Source organism: Aquarana catesbeiana, linkage group LG03, assembly GCF_042186555.1.
Source record: "Aquarana catesbeiana isolate 2022-GZ linkage group LG03, ASM4218655v1, whole genome shotgun sequence".
Lineage (NCBI taxonomy): Eukaryota > Metazoa > Chordata > Amphibia > Anura > Ranidae > Aquarana > Aquarana catesbeiana.
The window spans coordinates 239,040,661-239,065,429 of record NC_133326.1 but is presented as its reverse complement, the minus strand read 5'-3'; positions in this window follow the sequence as shown (position 1 = coordinate 239,065,429).

Here is a 24,769-nt window from a genome sequence, read left to right as displayed (position 1 = left end):
GTGGTGGCACCCTCTGGAACCTGAAGCTGAAGAGGAGACTGGAGACTGGAATGCAGAGAGGACCAGGAACCACAGCAGGTAAGTAAGCAGGGCTGAAGAGCTGGACTGGAACCAGGAACAAAGCAGCAGGTAGTAGTCTGGAACGCTGGGCTGGAACCAGGAACAAGCAGCAGGTAGTAGACTGGAATGCTGGACTGGAACCAGGAACAAGCAGCAGGTAGTAGACTGGAACACTGGACTGGAACCAGTAACAAGCAGCAGGTAGTAGTCTGGAACGCTGGGCTGGAACCAGGAACAAAGCAGCAGGTAGTAGACTGGAACGCTGGACTGGAACCAGGAACAAGGCAGCAGATAGGAGCCTGGAATGCTGGACTGGAACCAGGAACAAAGCAGCAGGTAGTAGCCTGGAACGCTGGACTGGAGCCAGGAACAAGCAGCAGGTAGTAGTCTGGAACGCTGGGCTGGAACCAGGAACAAGGCAGCAGGTAGGAGCCTGGAATGCTGGACTGGAACCAGGAACAAAGCAGCAGGTAGTCAGACTGGATACTGGTATTAGACAGAGGGATGGTCAAACAAGCCGGTGGTCGGTATCGGTTGAGCAGCAGAGGTACCAGGGATTACACAGAGGGATGGTCAGGCAAGCCAAGAGGGTCTGGTGCAGGAGGATAGCAGGATGGTCTAACAGGAAGCTGGGTCAGATAACAGAGAACACAGGTCAGATCAGGTTAAGGCACACGGAACGCTGTAGAGCAGACAGCGGGGATTGAGTGTGACAGGCCGGTTTAAATAGCCCGCCTGGCACCAGCGGGAGTGCGCGCGTCCGTGCGTGACAGCACCCGTGAACGCGTGCACATGCGCAGTGGAACCCGCGGCCGTGTTCCCGTGTGTCTGGGTCGCCAGTCCAGCAGGATATTCATGACAGGTGGAGTTCCTCTTTAAGGAGAGTAACCTCGGTACCCTTTGTCCCGAAAATGCTTTGCTGATCAAGGAACCTGATAACTCAATTGTCAGCAAACAATGGAGTTTTGAGTCCATTACACATCCATGGAAGTAATAAATCAATCAATAAAAAATAATGGTTAACACGTGGGACGGAATAAATATCCTTTACTGCCAGTGGGTAGAAAAACAACAGAAAAGAACTCAAGAACAAAACAGGTTAAAAAGAACTCCAACGTCTGTTGTGAATATGAGCAGACTCCATCTTGTTCTTTTATTAGTTCTCGTCTTAACATAAGTGATCACTTGACCTCTGCTATCAGCTGCATAAGGGGCTTAGAGGGGTGGTGGTGGGGACTGCAGTGGGAGGGGGTGTCAGCAGGAGGCAGAGAAACTACTGTACACTGATCTTCCCACTGAAGAGCTGTGCAGGTGGTGTGTCAGCACATTGGTGGAGTACAGGCAGGCTGTGTTCCCAGGTAGAATGCAAAGAAGAAAACTAACCATGCTGGATGTGCTTCCATGCTTAGCATGGTCAGTTCAAAATAGGAAAGCAGAGGGACTGGCAGGATTACCAGGAATTTTGCACAAATTAACCAATGGCAAGAGAACAATATACTTTTTATTACAGATACATGGTAACAAAGACACTATATTGCCAAAAGTATTGGGACGCCTCCCATTACACTCACATGAACTTTAATGGCATCCCAGTCTTACATAGTAGGTGAGGTTGAAAAAAGACAGTCCATCAAGTCCAACCTATGTCTTAGTCTGTAGGGTTCAATATTGAGTCAGTCCATCCTTTGTAGCTATAACAGCTTCAACTCTTCTGGGAAGGCTGTCCACAAGGTTTAGGAGTGGTTAGACTGGGATGCCATTAAAGTTAATGTGCATGTATAGGCAGGCGTCCCAATACAAAGTTACATACAGTAGTTAGTCAGGTTAAAAAAAAGACACAAGTCCATCTAGTTCAACCAATAAAAAAAAAAAATCATACAATCCCATATACCCAATCCTTCACTCACAGTTGATCCAGGAGGAAGGGGAAAAACCCCAGCAAAGCATGATCCAATTTGCTACAGCAGGGAAAAAAAATCCTTCCTGATCCCCGAGAGGCAATCAGATTTTGACAAATATGTGGTCTTTTATTAAACTCTCCAGTATCTTCCCAGCTATAGAAGATAAACTAACAGGTCTATAGTTACTTAAAGATTTTTATCCTTTTTTAAATATGGCCACCACATTGCCCCTACACCAATCCAGTGGTACCATTCCAGTCAATACAGAGTCCCTAAAAATTAGAAACAATGGCTTTGAAATGACAGAGCTCAGTTATTTTAGGATGCCACCTGGCCCAGGCGCTTTACCCACCTTTATTCTGTCTTAGGCCCCTTTCAAACTGGGGTGGTGGAGGCGTCGGCGGTAAAACACCGCTATTTTTAGCGGCGCTTTACCGTCATTTTAGAGGTGGTATTCGGCCGCTAGCGGGGTGGTTTTAACCCCCATTAGTGGCAGAAAAAGGGTTAAAACCGCCCGCAAAGTGCCGCTACAGTGGCTCTATGCCGGCGTATAGCCGCGCTGCACCATTGATTTCAATGGGCAGGAGCGGTTTAGGAGCGGTGTATACACCGCTCCAAACATGCTGTTTGCAGGAGTTTTTTTTTTCCTCCTGCCAGCACACCGCACCGAGGGCTTTCACACTGGAGACACAGCAGCGACAGTTTCAGGTCGGTTTGCAGGCGCTATTTTTAACGCAATAGCGCCTGCAAACCACTCCAGTGTGAAAGGGGCCTAAATATTTCTGGACCATATCACTTTTGAGCCATTGTGGATCATTTGGGGCTGTGTCAATACCATCCCCACTATGGACATGAGCTCCTTTGTATACACAGAGCTGAATACTTTTGACAGTATAGTGTAAATCAGAAATATGAAATGTTGGGGTAACATTTTTATTACTTCACATCCTAAATCTTCAAAACTTTATTAAAAAACTTTTGAAACAGATAATGTTCTTATTCAACACTAAATTTTCCATGATTGCAGTGAAAGCCCCATGTACCAATTCTAATGCCCTGTACACACACACGGTCAAAAATGTGCGATCGGAGCTTGTTATCGGAAATTCCGACCATGTGTGGGCTCCATTGGACATTTTCCATCGGAATTTCCGACACACAAAGTTTGAGAGCAGGCTATAACATTTTCCAACAACAAAATCCAATCGCATTAATTCCGACCGTGTGTGGCCAATTCCGACACACAAAGTGCCACGCATGCTCAGAATAAATTCCGAGATGGAACAGCTCGGTCCGGTAAAATTAGCGTTCGGAATGGATATAGCACTTTCGCCAGGCTGCAATGTTTGTAATTGTTTAATGCAGCGCATTCTCTTCTTCTTTATAATGCTAGAAGAATGAAGTAGTTTTGCTGCTCATATTCACACAGACTTCTCACAAACTTCTTTCTTTATTATTTATCATGATTTCATCAATATATTTTGATTTGTCACATCTGACCAAAAAGATATAGTGTTTTGTGTGTCAAGTTACCACAACACCATTATATCTTGTATTATTTAATCTCAAGAAGGTTGCTTGGTGTTGGTGTCTCTTGTTAATTTCACATTGTATTTTAGAAATGTACCTGCCTCCTCACAAACAAACTGTCCTTTTTGAAGGAAAACACACAAACAAAAAATCCTTTATTAAGGGCTCAGAACCAATCAAAGAGGGAGGCAACGCTGGATAAACATCAGAAATTGGCGAATTGACCCCCAGGGCACACGTCAATTATTTTACTGCAAAATTGGTGGCCTGAGGAGTCCTTATATCAGGGAGTGCAATCTGATCCAGTAGTCCAAGAGATCATGAAAGCAGCAGATGACATGTATGTACCCAGGCTGTGGTAATACAAAAGCCTGCATCTTTTGCCAGACCAGACTGAACCCAGGTCATCACTCTCTGGTCTTCCTTACATGCTTCCTTCCCGGCTGTGGCTCTGGTTTTGGAGGTGTGGCAGGAGGAGGAGTAGGACCTGGAGGAGGAGGAGGAGGAGTAGGACCTGGAGGAGGAGGAGGAGGACCATGGGTGAGCTCACAAATGTGGCTTTGGCATGTGAGTTGGCCCCTCAACCCCTTATTTAGAGCTTCTAAAATTACAAAATCGCATAAGAGGAGTTGGCCCTCCTTCATTTGCATCATTTTAGATGCAGTTAGCTCATCAAAATCCTCTTCCACACTGTGGGGTGTTCTGAGGGCCTCAGTAGCCTTCTAAAATAGGCCAATTGCAGCCTCCTCCGGGTTACTCCTCTTCCTGCCACTTTGTCTTTGAAGGCGGAGGGGAGGGACCTGGGTATTGGGCAGCCTGCTTGGCCCATCCACCTCCTGGCTGAGACTTTCCTGTGTATGAAAAAGGGACATAGTTTTAGTTTTTGGTTCCTAAATCACAACCATAAATTAGTACTCCAAACTAACATCTATGTAACATCATTGATTGGACAAACAGAAATATTTAGAAGAATGCTGTACCTGACTCAAGCTGGGCTCCTCCACATGTTGCTGCCTGGAAGGCCCAGGTTGGGCGTCAGAAGCCTCAGCTGGGGGGGAAGGAAGTGTGGAAGGAAGAGTGGAGAGTGCTGGCCTGGGTTCAGTCTGACCTGCCAAAAAATGAAGTCTGTCATAGTACCACAGCCTGGGTACATAAATGTCATCTGCTGCTCCTGATCTCTGGGAATCCTGGACCTTCTTGTGCTCCCTTAGATAAGTACTCCTCATGCCACCAAGTAGGATCTTCAAATAGGTGATGTCTGCTGTGGGGATCACCGGCTTCACAAATTGCAGCAAATTATCCAGCGCTGCCTTCTTCTTTGTTTGGTTCTTATAATCAGGGTGGTTCACCTGCCACAGACAGGGCAGCTCCCTGAACATATCTATGAAGATTGGCATAAAGTCCTGATCATTAACTAGATCCATTTTCACTGCAAGACACAACACCAGACAAACCCTAATGTCAGCCTAAAGTCCTCTAAACTTGTCCAAATACAGGCCTCAATCTAGAAGCAATTTAAAATCTTACCTTCGTTATCACGATCAGCGCCTCCGATACTCCTTCCTTCGCTCACAGATCGTACGTACTACGCACGCATGTTACGCTTTATATACACTGCGCATGCGTGAAAATCCGCCCGTCCCTGGCGTTCTTTCTAGTCTATTCCCCGCCCCTTCTCGTTCAGCGCAGTGGGGGAAGAGCACATGGCGGAGACACAACAGGTGCGTGCTACAGCAACGAGGAGGAGGAGGAGGAAAGCCTGGAGCCGATCCTGGAGGAGACGATTTAAGGCCTCAACTATGTCCTTTGGGGAGATGTTGGAGATAGTCGACATCCTGAAGAGGGCCGACTATGACGGGACGTATGGACCTTACCCCAACCCCAATGTCAGAAAGGCCAAGATCATGGCGAAAGTTGTGAAGAGTCTGCAGAAGAATTTTGGGGTACGACGATCAAAAGATCAACTCAGGAAGCGGTGGTCAGACCTCAAATTAAGGGAGCACGAGCAGTGCAGAAGGATCAGGAGAGTGCTGCAAAAAAGTAAGTAGTTGTCCTGTGTTCCTATTCTTTATTCTTAGAACGTTCGTGCTGCTCCATATGTTTTTCTTAACTGTTGTACATTTTAAAATGGCTACTTTCATGTTCATGGGCACTATATTCGTTCATATGAAACATTGTTCGTTCGGCATAGAAAACACAATGTTTTGGACATATGCATTTGAATACATTTTTGCTAGCCTACTTCTCGTCAAATAATTTTGGTGTCTAGATGGGTTTGTAACTAGAATGAAATGCAAACTAGATTCTGTGTAAGGAGAGGACACTCAGCAGCTGTTTACACATCTGGACACTGAAGCACTAGTGGGGGACACCAGAACACCCTTTTTATTAGGGGGTCCCACACAGGTGCTCCAGTGTATACTATAGGGGTGACTCCATCTGTGAAGCTTGTACAAAACAGGTAAGTATTCAAGCTTGACAAAGAAAAAAAATTATTCTTCATCTTGCAACTCTGCCAAAATAGACAATTGTACCCCACTTCCAAGCAATGTTTCATATTCCTATTTCTGTCATAAAATATCTATGTGTTAAGTATACCTATTTTTTTTTACATAGGGGAGAAAAGACTCGGAGGACACCACTCATCCGAGGAGACCAGAGACCCCCCACCTCATGAGGAAGTGGAAATCCCCCAAAGTCAACAGGAGGAGCAGGAGGAGGAGGAGGGAGACGTGGTGGAAATAGTCACAACAACAGGTGAGTGTCTGCGACCACAGGCTCAGGTAAGAGATGGATGCCGGCATATTTATAATACATGTTGTGTTTTTTTAAAATATATTTTTAGGTGATCGTGATGTTGTGGATGAAGGACATTTCACCAGTGAGAGTGCCCAGATCCTGATCGGGGAGATCATGGGGTGTAATAGGGACTTGGAAAACATCCAGAAAAACATCAATGATGTTAAAAACAAAATGAAGAACATCATTGATGTTTTAGGGAGAGTTTAAAACCCCTTGTAATCCCTAATGTAGTTTGCATTTTTTCCACAAAAAATTGTTGCACCTTTTTTTACGTGTCGAAAAGCCAAATTTTGAAGATGCACACAGTATGTCAACATGTGCTTTCTGCCATCACAGGAGATCAATGGACGCGTTTTGTGGGCGCAACCCCTTCCTCAATAATAAAGTAGCTGAGAGGAAGGGGTTGCACCCACAAAACACGTCCCTTGATCCCCCGTGATAGCAGCTAGCACATGTTGGCATTCGGCAATTTGTGTGCATCTTCAAAATTTGGCCTTTACAGGGGTGACTTCACCCCATCTGAACGCAATATCAAACACAGTTTATAAATACCCATGTCTGATACTGCCTTCAATTTATAACAAAGTTGAACTTTGTAAGTTCCAGATTTGTGTATTTCTTGTTGGTTTTAAACATGCCTGTTTTACCTTAAATGGACATTTCTACTTTTATTAATGTGACCAAAAAATTGTTATACATGTTGGTTTGTTTTAAAAACCTTTTATAAATGCACATGTGATTGTGCTGGCATTAAAAAGAGTCATAATCAAGAATGTGTGGATTATTGTTTCAATGATCGAAAACTTTTTTTGTGGTTAAATTGTGGTTTTCTGTGACAATGGGGTTATTTCCTAAGGGCAAATCCACTTTGCACTACAAGTGCAGTTTCGGTGCAGTCTCAAGTGCACTTGTAGTGCAAAGTGTCTTTGCCTTTAGTAAATAAAACCCAACAGTGCTTTCTAATGTTACACAATCACGCCATTTTCAGGACTATACACATTTCAGTCAGCTAAAAGAAACACAAGCAGTAATAAATGTCAGCAAATATTTTAGTAGGTAACTCATTTTTTTATTTAAAAAAAAGGCTCAGACATTGTCTGGCATATTGATGGCCCCCCTACCTGCAAAGTATTCAAGGTATCTTACACGGACTCACGGGCACTCAGGGGGGGCAAGCCAGGATGGCCAGCCTCAAGCGCCATCAGGTTTGGTTCATTTCCATGAATTCCAGCCTCAGGCCCCACTGAGGCAGCATAGTTGGCAAAATTTTGCCTTAAAAAGTTGTGGAGAACACAGCACACCAGGATATGATTCAGTTTATACTCCGCCATGTGTATGGGTGTAAGAAATAGGTGAAACCGGCTGGATATGATTCCAAACGTGTTCTCCACCGCTCTTCTGGCTCTGGCCAGCCGGTAATTAGAAACCCTCTGGTCCGGGGTGAGGGTCCTCATCAGGAATGGCAGCATAAAATGGTCCCCCAGCGCAAATGCTTCATCCGCAACAAAGACGAATGGGAGTCCTTCCACATTTTCTTCTGGAGCTGGCAAGTCCAAACTGCCATTGGAGATGCCTGTAGAAATCCGTCTGGGTGATGACTCCACCATCTGACATCCGGCCATTCTTCCCCACGTCCACATACAGGAACTCATAAGTAGCCGACACCACCGCCAACATCACAATACTATTGAACCCCTTGTAGTTGTAATAGTATGACCCCGAGTTGGGTGGTGGGACGATGTGGACGTGTTTCCCAACAATTGCCCCTCCGCAGGAAAGTCCTACCGCTGGGCAAAGTGGGAGGCCACAGTCTGCCATTCCTGTGGGTTGGAAGGAAACTGTGGAGTCAAACAAGAAAAATAAATTAATCATTTTGCACATAAACATGGAAAGCAGATTAGACACAAACATTCTTGGCCAACATTAGTATAACATTTAGTTTAGGGAGTATTTAAAGACAAAGGTATATGGTCCACCTATCAGATCCCCCCCCCCCCCTCATGGGCCATTTCTAAAATTTTATGGGGGGGATATGTTTTGGACAGGTAACCCTCTCCACTTCATAGAGAGAGGAATGCCTAAATAATGTGTATTACTTTGGCCAGCCCCTCCTTACTTACACTATTGGCAGCCCACTGGACAGATAAGAAGTGTCATAATACAAAGATATAAATACACACTGTACACATTTAAGCACATTTTGACATTCTGCTATTACCTATCAAGATAATAATAGGATACAAAAACTTTAAACAGTACCATTTGGAAGTATTCAGGCAGGCCCTTGTACTACATGCTTTGGGGGATTCATCCATAAATCTGACGACTAAAGAGGTGGGTATAGTGTGTATGGGTTTGGCAAAGTCAGCAGATAGAGGATTGGTATCAGCTGAGTTAGCAGTTGGGGGGAGGGAGGGTTCCAAATGATTTTGCGACACAAAAAAAAGCCTCTGGCACTCTGCCTGAATTTAAAGCACAAATCACAATTTACCAAATTTTAGGGGGTATTTAGGGTAAAGCACTACTATGGAGCGGACAAAATACATTGTTAAGTGACTACACAAGGTGAATATAGGGCCAGGAGAGCATGCTGGGGAGGTAAGTAAAGGCAAATATGTATGAAGGGCAAAAAAAAATTACCTAAAAAACCAGCATGCATGAGGACAAAGGGGACATTCACAGCATATTACAATCATGGTAATTAGGGAATGAGGAAATAAATACAATATATTTTCAAACATTAAATACAATAAACTTTGATATTAAAGGATAAAAATCTTACCTTAATATACTCTTTCTGCAGGACCTGGATGATGGCAGAACAGGTCTCCGGGATAATGACCCCCAGAGCTTGGGGGGAGATGCCTGTCGAGAACTTAAAGCCCTGCAGGCTTCTCCCCGTTGCCAAGTACTGCAGGGTGGCGACTAGCCTCTGCTCCGGAGTGATGGCTTGTCTCATGCAGGTATCCTGCCTTCTGATATAGGGGGTCAGCAAAGCCAACAAACGGTGAAAGACGGGGTCCGTCATCCGGTGAAAGTTCCTGAAATCGTCAGGATTATTCTCACGGATCTCACGGAGCAAAGGCATGTGACAGAACTGGTCACGCTGGCGCAACCAATTCTTGGTCCATGAACTCCTCCCCACCCTGTTCATGGACTGGGCTTGTGTCAAGGTAAGGACCCCAACACCAAGCCCCCACACAGCACGAACTCTACGAGGAGACATGGCTAGGAAACGGTCGGCTGCTCAGAACGAAGTAACAGAATGCACTGAAGAACAGCAAGGCCTGTGAAGAGCGACCTGAAAAACAGTAACGAACAAACAAGAACACAATGACAGAGTCAAGGGTAACTCGCTGCATGCACTGAAGAGCAGATGCAAACCCACAAGCACAAACTGAACAGCAGAAAACGATCTGAAAACGAGTCTGAAAAAGCGCAAATCGTCTCTCACCAAACTTTTACTAACACGAGATTAGCAAAAGGGGCCCAAAGGGTGCTGCTCTTGGTTCTGAACTGCCCTTTTATAGTCTCGTCGTACGTGGTGTACGTGACCGTGGCGATCGGAAATTCCAACAACTTTGTGCGACCGTGTGTATGCAAAACAAGTTTGAGCCAACATCCGTCGGAAAAAATCCTTGATTTTGTTGTCGGAATGTCCGATCAATGTCCGATCGTGTGTATGGGGCATTATTCACACCTTCCTTACACACTTGCATTCATTATTACTGGGTTTTGGAGACTTAGTAAAAATAAACATTTAAAACAGATGTTGGCCTTTTTTTCCACACTGAATCGTCTCATAGTAAGAGTAAATGAATGATGTGTAGGAACTATGGAAAGGGGTATCAATTTCTTAACACCTAATGGGAAAAACTAATTAACTTAACCAGGTAAGGCCACCAATGCAGGTTTTAAATTCCTCATAATGCCCCCCTTCCTTAAAAGAGAAGTATGTTTTTTTTTTCTTTCAGTTTCATACTTACCTCGGTGGATGCAGCATCGATCCAATGCTCAATCTGTCCCCTGGTGCCTCTGCACTGAGAACCGAGTGAACAAACACCACCGATGGCTCGGTTCTCACAGCTCCCGGAGCAGAGAGCTGCTGACGCTGTGGAGGGTCGGGGAGCAGCCATCTCAGCCTCTCAGTGACTCCCTGAGAGGCTGAGATGGGTGTCAGTCCAGGCACCTGGCGTATCCAGACTTCCATTGTCAGGATGACGCGGTGCCTGGACTGATTTCTGTGACATCAGCAGAGAGCGGAAAACAGGTCACAGGCGTGCAAAATGAATTGCACTCCTGTGATTCATAGGAGAAGCCCAGCCAAATGAGCTTTGGCTGGACTTATCCATTAAGCACGTGTTTTTATTTGTACTAGAATTGGGAAGAGACTGTACCCATCAAAAAATTTAAAAAAAGCGCCACCTCCCAAAGTCACAAGAACTAGAATTAGAATGGGGGGGGGGGGGGTTGCATGGTTGTGGCCCACCAGCCATGAAACTGATATCTTTCCAGACAGACTTTTTTTTTTTACCTTGTAGACAACACTGAAAAAAGAAAGAAAAGTGTTAATTATGAACAGATGAGAACCCAAACAGGCTGATTTGCAAGAACTGCTGGATTGTTTATAATTCTATCATTCCTACCCGAGAATGAAAGTAAACTAGTGGCAACATTTTCAACTAAAAGATGTTGCTTCATTTGAAACCTAATTGCGCAAAATAAATCAGTATAATTATTCTGATGGACAATATTGGAAAAGGTGCAATCTATATGACCAATTTAAATTCACTCCTGAGTAGACACTTAGGCTATGTTTCCACTAGTGCGTCCCCAAAGTTGCGCGATTTGCCGCGATTTTTTACCGCGATTTTACCGCGACTTTTTACCGTGATTTGAAGCAATGCCTGTATCTATGGACCTCAAGTCGCATCAAAGTGGGACCAAAGTAGTGCAGGGACTACTTTGAAGTCGCTGCGACTTGAAGTCGCACAGATATGAACGGTACTCATTGGAAATCATGGGAAACAATTTGTCATGCGACTTTTCAGTCCCAAGTCGCATGAAAAGTCGCACTAGTGGAAACAGTTCCACTAGTGCGACTTTTCATGCGACTTGGGACTGAAAAGTCGCATGACAAATTGTATCCCATCATTTCCAATGAGTACCGTTCATATCTGTGCGACTTCAAGTCGCAGCGACTTCAAAGTAGTCCCTGCACTACTTTGATCCCACTTTGATGCGACTTGAGGTCCATAGATACAGGCATTGCTTCAAATCACGGTAAAAAGTCGCGGTAAAATCGCGGTAAAAAATCGCGGCAAAATCGCACGACTTTGGGGACGCAATAGTGGAAACATAGCCTTAATGACTATCCCACATCAAGCAATGTGTTGTTTTAATTCAATTTGAATATGTCAGATGCTAATTATAAGATTTTATTCATGCTTTTACTTTAATTCAATGCCATCATTCTTACAATGGTTTTGCTTGCCAGTCACTGTGTTCACAATTTAAATCACATGAATCATTTATCTAGCATTATTATACAGCAATAAAAATGTCTACAGCAAGACAGAATCCAAAAGGTCTTCCTTTTATCCACTTTGTTTGCTAGCTTCGTAGGACCACTGGTCTTTTTCCGCGTGGTTCATTTGGAAAATACTTATCTAACATCCAAAATTGCAAGAGCATTTCTTTATCACAGATAGGAGAAAACTGAATTTGTCAAATAGTAAATCTCTGACTTGGATGGCTCCTAAAGTATTTCCTGGTAGTTGTTACCATGGCAATTCTGATCCAGTCATTTGGACAGCTGTAGAAATATCCCATTTATCTTTTTTCCATTTGATATACTTTTGAAACCTTACATACAAATGTCACAGCCAGGAGGATGAAAAACATTTCTGATCTGGGAATGAATTCTATTACCAAATATTAATCCACATGCATGTATACAGTGAACCAAATGTTCATTGGGAAGGATATTCTTAAAATAAAAGTAAACACATTCTCAGGATGGTAAATTTTGTGTATTTAAAATGATTATTTCACAGTATAGGCCAGTGCTATTTCTTTAGGCTACTGTCGGTTAAATCTGTAAGATCCTCAAGCATTTTGTAAAATTATTTAAAGTATACGTAAACCTTTCATTTAAAGAATATCTGATTATCCTGCATTGAAGGTCCTTATATGTGGCCTCCAATGGTGCATCTGCATGACTCATGTTTTTTCGATGGAAACAGCAAGTGGCCATTTAAACATACAGTACATTATGCAGGCTTGGTCTACTGTTATCAAAATCATCAGGAAACCTGTTGCAGTGAACACATGTAAAGACAAAGTGGCTGCAACTGCAAAGAGTCTGCAGGATATCAGCAACACTGAGTCATACCCAAGGATAAACGATGAAAACAAGTATTTTATTAAATAAATAAATGACAACTGTTTATGGTAGCAAAATAAATGTCATTCAGTTAGTGTGTACATAAAGTATACTTAAAGAGGAGGTCCAGCCTGGGTGAAAAAAATTAAAAGTCAGCAGCTACAAATACTGTAGCTGCTGACTTTTAATATCAGGGCACTTACCTGTCACAATGTCGACACCCCATCCAATCTTTGGATCGACTCCCAGGTGCTGCCGCCGCCATTCTTGGTAAGAGATCTGTCAAAAACGGGTCCCTGTTCCCCCCTCCCCCCTGAAAGGTGCCAAATGTGACACCAGAGGGGGGGAGGAAGCAATTAAGCGGAAGTTCCACTTTTGGGTGGAACTCTGCTTTAACACCTTCCCGTTCGGCCTATAGCAAAATTACGTCTGGGAGGGACTTTTGCCCTTCTGAGTGGACATCATATGACATCCTCCCAGAATGCACCTCTCTGTCACTATACCATCCTGCTGCCAGTACCATGTAATCGCTGTGACCAATCATAGCAGATCACATGATAATTGTAGACAATAGATGGCTTCCTTTCATTCCATCCATTGTTTACAATTGTGTAGCTAGCTGTGATTAGTCACAGTGATCACATGGTACAAACAGGGCCAATCACAGCTCATCTGTACCATGTTATTAGCTTTAGCCAATCACAGCTAATCACAACAAAAGACACTGAATGCATCGGTTACATTCAGTAAAAATGCTTGCTTATACCAATGAAATTCATCGCTATAAGCAATCATAATGATAATCAAAAAAAAAAAACCTGATTACTTTCTCAGAGTAGTACAGTGTTACTATGGTAAAACGGCTCTGGTCATGATGTGTTAAAAAGAAAATCTTAAAAAAATAAAAATAAAAAAATGTAAAATACAATTATTAATTACATACTGTCACCAGTCAGTATCCCTGATCACCACCAAACCAGTTATATGATGTACTGCACTGGTGATACTATGCAAAACAAAATTGTAAACATTTTTTCTTTAGTTCTTCATTTTCCAAAAAATTGTGACAAAAAAATGACAAATTCAAAAAACTCACCATGCTTCTTACTAAATACATTGGACTGTCTGCTTTCCAAAAAGTGGTAATTTGGGGGTATTTGTACTGTCCTGGGATTCAGAAATGAGCTGTCAGTGCATCAGGATTGATCAATTTTCAGATATATACCATAGTTTATGGACTCTATAATTTTCCTACAGACTTAGGCCTGGTTCACATCTATGCATTTTTTAGTGCGTTTTCAGTTTTGCAGACTACACACTACAGTCCATTTAACATGGTTTCCTATGGGTCATGTTCACATCAGTGCATTTTATGGAAAGGGCGAGGGACCAGCAGGTTGTGTGTTTGGTTCCATAGACTTCAATGGATCAAAAATGTTTACTGAAAAACGCAAAATGCACCTGGAATATGCATCAACTGCAACCTGCATAGGTGTGAACCAGGCCTAAATAATAAACACTGATTTGTGTTATTCTCACCAGGAAATGTAGCAGAATACATTTATGAAGAAAGATTATTTGCAAAATTTTTTAACAGAAACAAAGAAAAACATAGGTTTTTTTTCAACCTTTTCGGTCTTTTTTCATTTATTTACATGATAACATACCACCAAAAAAGCTCTATTTGTGTGAAAAAAATGACAAAAAGTCTTATGGATACAGTGTTGTATGACCACGCAATTATCATTCAAAGTGTGACAGCTCTAAACGCTGACAATTGGCCTGGGCAGGAAGGGGGTAAAAGTGCCTGGTATTGAAGTGGTTAAGGTAGAACTAAAGGCAAAACTTTTTGTTTACCATTTTTGGTAGAGTAAGGGAGGTTGTAACCCCTTAAGTTTTTTTTTATAGAAATACAGAAAGACGCGTCAGACCAAAACCAGATGAAAGAGTCCAAGATTGTTTTAATTGTTGGTAAAATGCCAATGTATTTCAGAGGCAACACCACTACCTAAAATGCATTGGCTGTTTTTATATGACTTTTTATCAACAATTAAAACTGTCATCTAGTTTTAGTTTAGCGCTCCTTCTATAGTTTTATGGTTTGAGCTACTGTTGGGTGCCCATCAAGGACAGCACTGCTGTATGGGAGCTTTAGGGCTTGTTTGAAGTTTTTCATTTATCTGACTACAAGTGCAAGTCTATTGCCGCGTACACACGGTCGGACTTTTCGTCTACAAAAGTCCGACAGCCTGTCCGACAGACTTCCGGCGGACTTTCGGCGGACTTGCAGCAGACTTTCTAACGAACGGACTTGCCTACACACGACCACACAAAAGTCCGACGGATTCGTACGTGATGACGTACACCGGACTAAAATAAGGAAGTTCATAGCCAGTAGCCAATAGCTGCCCTAGCATGGGTTTTTGTCCGTCGGACTAGCACACAGACGAGCGGATTTCGGGTCCGTCGTAGTTACGACGTAAAGATTTGAAGCATGTTTCAAATCTAAAGTCCGTCGGATTTGAGGCTGAAAAAGTCTGCTGAAAGTCCGGAGAAGCCCACACACGAACGGATTACCAGCCAGCTTTAGTCCGTCGGCGTCCGTTGGACTTTTGTAGACGAAAAGTCCGACCGTGTGTACGCGGCATATAAGTTCCCAGTACCTCTTTCAGTATGTTGTGTTTTTTTGCCATCTCTGTCCCATTGAGGAGATTTCTTTTCACTTTGAGGTCAGGACTCTCCATGACTTTGAGGACAGGACTGTGCAGGCCAGTCAAGTTCCTCCACCCCAAACTCGCTGATCCATGTCCTTATAGACCTTGCTTTGTGCACTGGTGCACAGTCATGTTGGAACAGAAAGGGGCCATCCCCAAACTGTTCCCAAAAAGGGGCATGAAATTGTCCAAAATATCTTGGTATGCTGAAGCCTTAAGAGTTCCCTTCAATGGAACTAAGGGCCAAGCCCAAGGTTCATAAAGACATGGATGAGCGAGTTTGGGGTGAAGGAATTTGACTGGCCTGTCCTCACCTCAACCCAATAGAACACCTTTGGGATTAATTAGAGCGGAGACTGCGAGTCAGGCCTTCTTGCCCACATCAGTGCCTGACCTCACAAATGCACACATCTGGATCAATGGTCAAACATTCCCATAGACACACTCCTAAACCTTGTGGGCAGCCTTCTCAGAAGAGTTGAAGCTGTTATAGCTGCAAAGGTTGGGCCAACTTAATATTGAAGCCTACAGACTAAGACTGGGATGCCAATAAAAGTTCATGCAAGTGTAAAAGCAGGCGCCCCATACTTTCGGTAATATAGTATATTGTAAACACGTTTAGAGCCCTGTATCCAGTGGTTGCCCTTGTATAGAAATAAGGTATAAGGTATAAGCTATTCTTTTAACCACATTGGACACATTGTCATTTTAAAATGGTGCTGTAGAAGCTGTGCTTAGTCACTGCGTTATGTTTCTGAAGGTAGTGTTTTGTTAGGGCCGCCCCCACCCTCCCCAAACCAGAAAAAATTAGGTGCACCCAGCTTTGCACCATGAGCTATAAACCTCTTCAAGGCATTAATAAAGTCAATATTTATTTGTTTACTTATATTTTATATTTTTTTAGAAATTCCACTTCCTGGTATTCATAGGCATAGGTGATATGGAAAGTGCCTCACAGCTGCCCTTCTGAGATCTTTGTAAATGACAACATATTGGCATATTTTGCAAAATCTCACAAGATTTCGGGGAAGAAAAGCATATTTGACAAACCATCAGATCTCATAGAATGCTCGAACACTGACATGTTGGCACAGAGAATAAGGAAGAAGAAGCCAGGCACCAATGACTTTAGTTTAATAAATCGCGTGGATTTCTGACCCAGGGATGGATGGGCCGCTAAGACTGGTGAAAAACAAGAAGGAGGAAGGTAACTATAAGTAACTATCGTTTTTTCTTAAAAAGATTTCAATAGTGTTGTCAGGTTCATTAAGGTGTGTGTGTGTAAACACTGTGCCAAGCATGCAGCTCAGGAGCTAAAATGAAGTTTCAGACATCTCAATAAGATTCTTGACTACTCTGTAAGAGGCTCTCTTTCCTGTTTGCTTTGGTGGTTTTCTTAGAGGAGGAGCAAATCCATTTCTGCCCTGCCTTCCTTTACAGCAATAGATCACTCCAATGGGGTTCCTTTGCAAAAGGTATTAAAATAAAGCTAAAATAAATAAAAATCCTTACTCAGATCATATACTGGTGTGAAATTAACATTATACAGTATATGCCATTTACACTTTGCATTATTATTATTAAATTCTTATACAACATCATTAAAGGAAACCTGTCATGATATAGTTATGAAGGCTGCCACTACTGACAATTTGTTCTACAAAGGTGTTACAATTTCAGTGTTTAGGTTTACCACCACTAATTGCTTTTTCTTCCTGGTACAACTAATTTACATTCCAATTCTCACAAGCTTAAAAGCTAGGCATTTTTAAAACACTGCCATGCTTCCCGATTTTGAGCTGGATAATGCCATCGGCTATACAAAACGACCCAGTGGCTCACAATTTACAGTGTAAAGCCACTATGAATGTGAAAAAAGAAACATTCCTTTGTGGCCAGTTAATTACATTGCAAGATGTTTAGAAAACTTCATTGAAGTCTTGCCCACTAACAAAACTTCAGTTACCCTCTAATTCTTCATTGTAAGGTCTTTCCTGTTGAGGCCCTTTGAAAGAGCTTGTTTACACTTGCTTCAAAATGTGGCATCGTGACACTTTTTTGACATGTAAATTAAAGCCCCTGTCACTAAATAAAATGGCAAGCTTACAGTCCTGTTTAAACGCTGCGTTTGCTTTTCTTGAAAATAATAACCCTTTCTTGCTTTCTTGGTACCTTAAATCATCTCCGAAGCCTCCATAGAAGTCTATGACAAAGCTTACTAGCAGCACCCTCAGCTTTTGAGAAGCTTTTATTCAGCTTTAGCTTTGCTTTGTTTTGGAGGTATTGCAGGTATGAGATATGCAGGGATGCAATGGGAGTCCAACAAGCAAACCAGAAAGACACCATCAGCAGGGAGGTGAGCGGGGTCTGGAGCAGAGCAGAGCAACTAGTAGATGACACGCATGGTGTGCAACATGGGAACGCTAAAGCACAAGGTGAGCAGGGACCAGAGAGAGAGGACTGAGTGGCAGAGGATCAGCAGAGCTGGGGGACCAGACCAGTAGAAACAGAAATGTCACATGCGATGTGCAGCGTGGGAGCCATATAGTGGGACTTGAGTGGGAACCAGAGAGAGGAGGATCAGCAAACCAGAGGATCAGCAGTGCTGGGGGCTACTAATGAGTGGGGGGATAAGCAGAGCTGGAAGTTTTGAGGAAGTTGGGACTTTAAATGAAGTGTGTGGTCAAACAAACACAAACTTCTATCCCTAGTGTACATTGAGGAAAAGGGGAAATTTGGGACTTTGAATGAGATGTGTGTTGGAGAAAAACAAAATAAATAGCATAATCAAAAGAGGTTTATTCATAGCAATGTGTTTAGGACATGGTACATAGCAGGTATGATGAGCTGATGGGCATATAATGCATGTAAAAAAAATTATAATAATACATTATTGCACAAACTTGATAAAATCAAAGGAAAATTACAAAATTATAAGTCCCAAATTTCCCCTTTTCCTCAATGTACACTAGGGATGGAAGTTTGTGTTTGTTTGACCACACACTTAATTTAAAGTCCCAACTTCCTCAAAACCTCCAGCTCTGCTTATCCCCCACTCAGTAGTAGCCCCCAGCACTGCTATTTATTTATTTGTTTTTCTCCAACACACATCTCATTCAAAGTCCCATATTTCCCCTTTTCCTCAAAGCAGAGCTGGAGGTTACTACTGAGCGGGTGATTAGCAAAGCTGGGGATACTACTGAGTGGGACATCAGCAGAGCTGGGAATACTACTGAGCAAGGAATATGCTGAATGAGGCTACCAATGAGCTGGGGATCTGCTGACTGGGGATACTATTGAGTGGGGGTTCTACTGGGCCCCTTTAAAACAAATAGAAAGTCAACACAGACACAGGGCATTTGCTAAGCTTCTTTAATGCTTCAAAAATCATCATTGAAGCATCATCTAAAGATCACCGAAACATCACTGAAGCATCAAAAACACATCAAAAAAGCATATTGAAGGTCGTAAAATCAAGTGTAAATGAGCCCAAACAGTACAGAGAGCCCATCAACTGCTGCCCCGTAACTTCATGCTGGTTTTACTTTATAATTCACACAATGCTGCTTTTTAAATGAATACTTTGAAAGGTAATTGTAAAGTTAAAATTACTTCCACTAGTCATATACAATATGTTTTTGAGCAGTGCTTCAGAATAGCAATAAAGCGCAATTAAAGAACTGGACATAACATCGCACTGTTCAGCTGAGGCTGTTAGACCATAATGATTTACTTTTCATGTGAAAAAATAAATGTATTTGTGTTTTGCACATGCATAATTTAAACCAGGTACAAACAAAATATTTATAATACGTTTTAGCCTTTTTGACATTCTAGTAATCAACTATGTGCCTTCCTGTTTAATCAGAATTCACAATAACAGAATATCACTATAAGTATGTATGAGGCATATTACAATTATTTCCACAGTATTGCCCGCCTTGGTGATAACACAAAAATATTTGCTAATAACATTTCTGACATATAACTTAAATTTACTGTCTGTTTTTCAGTCTAGGAGAACACTATGTAAATTGTTATTTTTTTTATCATTTACAATGCCATAAATGTAACACCATTGTTTCATATTGCAATATTTACTATTTATTTTGCTGAAGTCAAACTCAAATATAAAGGTAATAAACATGGTGTCTAGAATTATTTTGGGAAACATTGTGAAAATAAAAAGTAAAAAATGAAAGTCAAACTCCAAGCAAAGCTTTTTAGTTTTGTATAGAGTGGGGAAGGGTTAGATGGCCTGTCAGTATTTTGATTATTGTGTCTGTCTATTAGACAGGTGTCAGGTAGAAAAGAGGGAGAAAATATATGGGGACATACACTGTAATATAACACACTTCCTTTTTTTAGTAAAGTGGGGAAAGTTTAAATGTCATAGTATTATTTTGTCTGTACTGTCCACCCACTCTTCCTTATACTGTATAGAGTACATGTACAGCATATGTTACATAATTAGGCCACTGATAACTTACTAACGAAATGAGAGCAAAATTCCAGTATTATCTTGCCCTTCCTCGCCAGCATCACTGTCCATGGTTCTCCCCTTTCATGCACTCAATTTCAGTTCTGTCAAACATAGAGGCTCAGCAAGTGGTCATTACCTAGAGAATCTGAATGCAAATGCAGCCTGCCTAGCATCTCCCACTCATACAGACTAATATCCCATCCCATCAAAGCATTTGTATATGGCAGAACTCCTCCCAAGAGCCAGCCCACTGCATCAGGGGGAGTACTGAGGCAGGCACCTTCCACCTGCCTTCATTTCATAAAGAAGTACAGGTAATACAAAAACAAATAAAAAAAGAATAAGGTATGTAATGAAAGTGGAAAGGTTTTATTTTAACATTTTATTAGGATGTTAATTAGAGGGGAGAGAGGAAAGCAAAATACTGTATAAGCAGATCAAACTTCAGCTTTAACTTTCATCACTTCCATCAAAGACTAAAAACAGAAAAAATAAATAAACATATGCAGATCATACATTGGCTATTAGCAGCACTATAACCTAAAATATAGTCATTTACTCAGCTTGCATACAGTTTGTTAGTCTCTAAGGAGAAATTTAGACTGAACTTTGCCTATTTGGGCATTTGAATGAATGTCTGAACATGTAGCTGTTCATTGGGAGTTGATCATCAAGTATAATAGCAATATAACGACTGGTATTATTTATTTCAGCTTTCCACTTTCAATGGTTGTTAAAGATGACAGCAAGTGCAGGCACCACCAAGTCCCATAACCAGTGTGACTTCACTGACCCCATTCACTTACAGGGCCAGGAATTTCCAGCCATGCAAGCAGGTGTGGGAATTATATATGGTCAATGACCTTCCTGGAAGATCCCAAAACTTATATATAACAACTGACTTTCCATTCCAATGTGGAATGCCTGAGTGACATTATATGTTATACATAAATGCTTGGGAGGACCTGCTGAATGGAATGGAAAGTCATCTGTTAGATATATTGTATAAGGGTTGAATATACCGCATAAATTCCCTTTTGGGTATACAGTGCCTTGAAAAAGTATTCATGCCATTTGAAATTTTCCACATTTTGTCATGTTACAACCAAAAACATAAATGTATTTTATTGGGATTTTATGCGATAGACCAACACAAAGTGGGACACAATTGTGAAGTGGAAGGAAAATTATAAATGGTTTCCAATTTTTTTACAAATAAATATCTGAAAAGTGTGGCGTGATTTGTATTCAGCCCCCCTGAGTCAATGCTTTGTAGAACCCCCTTTTGCTGTAATTACAGCTGCAAGTCTCTATGGTTATGTCTCTACCAGCTTTGCACATCTAAAGAGTGACATTTTTGCCCATTGTTCTTTTCAAAATAGCTCAAGCTCTGTCAGATTGGATGGAGAGCGTCTGTGAACAGCAATTTTCAAGTCTTGCCACAGATTCTTAATTGGATTTAGGTCTGGACTTTGACCGGGCCATTCTAACACCTGAATATGTTTTCATTTAAACCATTCCATTGTAGCTCTGGCTGTATGTTTGGAGTCGTTGTCCTGATGGAAGGTGAACCTCCGCCCAAGTCTCAAGCCTTTTGCAGACTCTAACAGGTTTTCTTCTAAGTTTGCCCTGCATTTGGCTCCATCCATCTTCCCATCAACTCTGACCAACTTCCCTGTCCCTGTTGAAGAAAGCACCCTTACAACATCATGTTGCCACCACCATGTTTCACAGTGGGGATGGTGTTTCAGGGTGATGTGTGGGGTTAGTTTTCAGCCACACATAGCGTTTTGCTTTTAAAGTTGCTTTTTTAAAGCAAAAAAATTTGATTTTGGTCTCATCTGACCAGAGCACCTTCCTCCACATGTTTGCTGTGTGCCCCACATGGACACATTTTCGCAAACTACAAACGGGACTTCTTATTTCTTTCTTTCTTTCTTTCTTTCTTTCTTTCTTTCTTTCTTTCTTTCTTTCTTTCTTTCTTTCTTTCTTTCTTTCTTTCTTTCTTTCTTTCTTTCTTTCAACAATGGCTTTCTTCTTGCCACTCTTCCATAAAGGCCAGATTTGTGGAGTGCACGACTAATGCCGCGTACACACGGTCGGACTTTTCGTCTACAAAAGTCCGACGGACGCCGACGGATTAAAGCCGCCTGACAATCCGATCATGTGTGGGCTTCCCCGGACTTTCAGCGGACTTTTCCAGCCGCAAATCTGACGGACTTTAGATTTGAAACATGCTTCAAATCTTTACGTCGTAACTATGCCGGACCCAGAAATCCGCTCGTCTGTATGCTAGTCCGACGGACAAAATCCCACGCTAGGGCAGCTATTGGCTACTGGCTATCAACTTCCTTATTTTAGTCCGGTGTATGTCATCACGTACGAATCCGTCATACTTTTGTGTGATCATATGTAGGCAAGTCTGTTCGTTAGAAAGTCTGCCGCAAGTCTGCCAAAAGTCCGGCGAAAGTCTGTCGGACGGGTTGTTGGACTTTTGTAGCCGAAAAGTCCGACTGTGTGTACGCGGCATTATAGTTGTCCTGTTGACAGATTTTTCCACCTGAGCAGTGGATCTCTGCAGCTCTTCCAGAGTTACCATGGGCCTCTTGGCTGCTTTTCTGATTAATGCTCTCCTTGCCCGGCTTGTCAGTTTAGGTGGACGGCCATGTCTTGGTAGGTTTGCATTTGTGCCATACTCTTTCCATTTTCGGAAGATGGATTGAACAGTGCTTTGTGAGATGTTCAAAGCTTGGGATATTTGTTTATAACCTAACCCTACTTTATACTTTATCCGTGACCTGTCTGGTGTGTTCCTTGGCCTTCGTGATGCTTTTTGTTCACTACGGTTCTCTAACAAGTCTCTGAGGGCTTCACAGAGCAGCTGTATTTACAGTATCTCAAAAACGTGAGTACACCCCTCACATTTTTGTAAATATTTTATTTTATCTTTTCATGTGACAACACTGAAGAAATTACACTTTGCTACAATGTAAAGTAGTGAGTGTATAGCCTGTATGACAGTGTAAATTTGCTGTCCCCTCAAAATAACTCAACACACAGCCATTATTGTCTAAACTGCTATCAACAAAGTGAGTACACCCCTAAGTGAAAATGTCCAAATTGGACCCAATTAGCAATTTTCCCTCACCGATGTCATGTGACTTGTTAGCGTTACAAGGTCTCCGGTGTGAATGAGGAGCAGGTGTGTTAAATTTGGTGTTATCACTCTCATTTTCTCACACTGGTAACTGGAAGTTCAACATGGCACCTCATGGCAAAGAACTCTCTGAGGACCTGAAAAAAAGAATTGCTGCTCAACATGGCCTAGGCTATGATTGCCAAGACCCTGAAACTGAGCTGCAGCACTGTGGCCAAAACCATACAGTGGTTTAACAGGACAGGTTCTACTCAAAACAGGCCACGCCATGGTTGACCAAAGAAGTTAAGTGCACATGCTCAGCATCATATCCAGAGGTTGTCTTTGGGAAATAGATACATTAGTGCTGCCAGCATTGCTGCAGAGGTTGAAGGGGTGGGGGATCAGCCTGTCAGTGCTCAGACCATATGCTGCACACTGTATCTAATTGGTCTGCATGGCTGTCATCCCAGAAGGAAGCCTCTCCTAAAGATGATGCACAAGAAAGCCCGTAAATAGTTTGCTGAAGACAAGCAGACTAAGGACATGGATTAGTGGAACCATGTCCTGTGGTCCGATGAGATCAAGATTAACTTATTTGGTTCAGATGGTGTCAAGCTTATATGGCGGCAACCAGGTGAGGAGTACAAAGACAAGTGTGTTTTGCCTACAGTCAAGCATGATGGTGGGAGTGTCATGGTCTGGGGCTGCATGAATGCTTCCGGCACTGGGGAGCTACAGTTCATTGAGGGAACCATGAATGCCAACATGTACTGTGACATACTGAAGCAGAGCATGATCCCCTCTCTTCAGAGACTGGGCCACAGGGCAGTATTCCAACATGAGAACAACCCCAAACACAACTCCAAGATAACCACTGTGTAAGGAAACCAGCAGAAATCGCCTGGCGTGCATGCACGGGGGACCACAGATGCCCGTGCGCGCTTGTGCGCATGCGCTATGTGCACACGCAGGAGCGCACCCTAGCGCCAGTTGGCGCCATTGGGCCTATTTAAAGGAGGCCCCAGCAACTGATCGGTGCTGACTGGTCTTCAGCTGTGTCCCTGTTACTCTGAACCTGTGTCATTCTGCCTGATTCCCGTTGCTGACCTTGGCTCCTGTTTACCCGGCTCTGAACTCTGTTATACCTCATCTCTGGTTCCTGATTCCGGCTTCCCATCTGACCCGTCTCTACCTGATGTTCCGGTACCTTGCTGCCCGCCTGTTGACGAACCTGGCTTCCCATCTGACTCGTCTTTGCCTGATGTTCCGGTACCCTGCTGCCCGCCTGTTGACGAACCCGGCTATCCCTGTGACCTGGCCCTGGTGCCCAGCTTGGCCCAGCACAACTACCCGAGTGTCTGCAACTACAGTCCTGCGACCAGCTGCGACTTCCTGCTCTGCAATTACAGTCCTGCAACCAGCTGCGACTTCCTGCTCTGCAACTACAGTCCTGTGATCAGCTGCGACTTCCTGCTCTGCAATTACAGTCCTGCAACCAGCTGCGACTTCCTGCTCTGCATCTACAGTCCTGCGACCAGCTGCGACTTCCTGCAACAGGGTTCCTGGTTTCCACCTGCAGGCACTCGTGTGCCTCCTGTTCATTGGCTCCTTCTGTTTCACTCTCAGCGGGACCTGGACTGGAGATACAAGAGAGGCCGACCTTGACAATTCAGTCTCCCTTCAGGTACGTGACAGTACCAGTCAGCCAGTAATGGAGTCTGAAAGGGAGGTCTCTCTGCTGTCAACCCTCTGCCA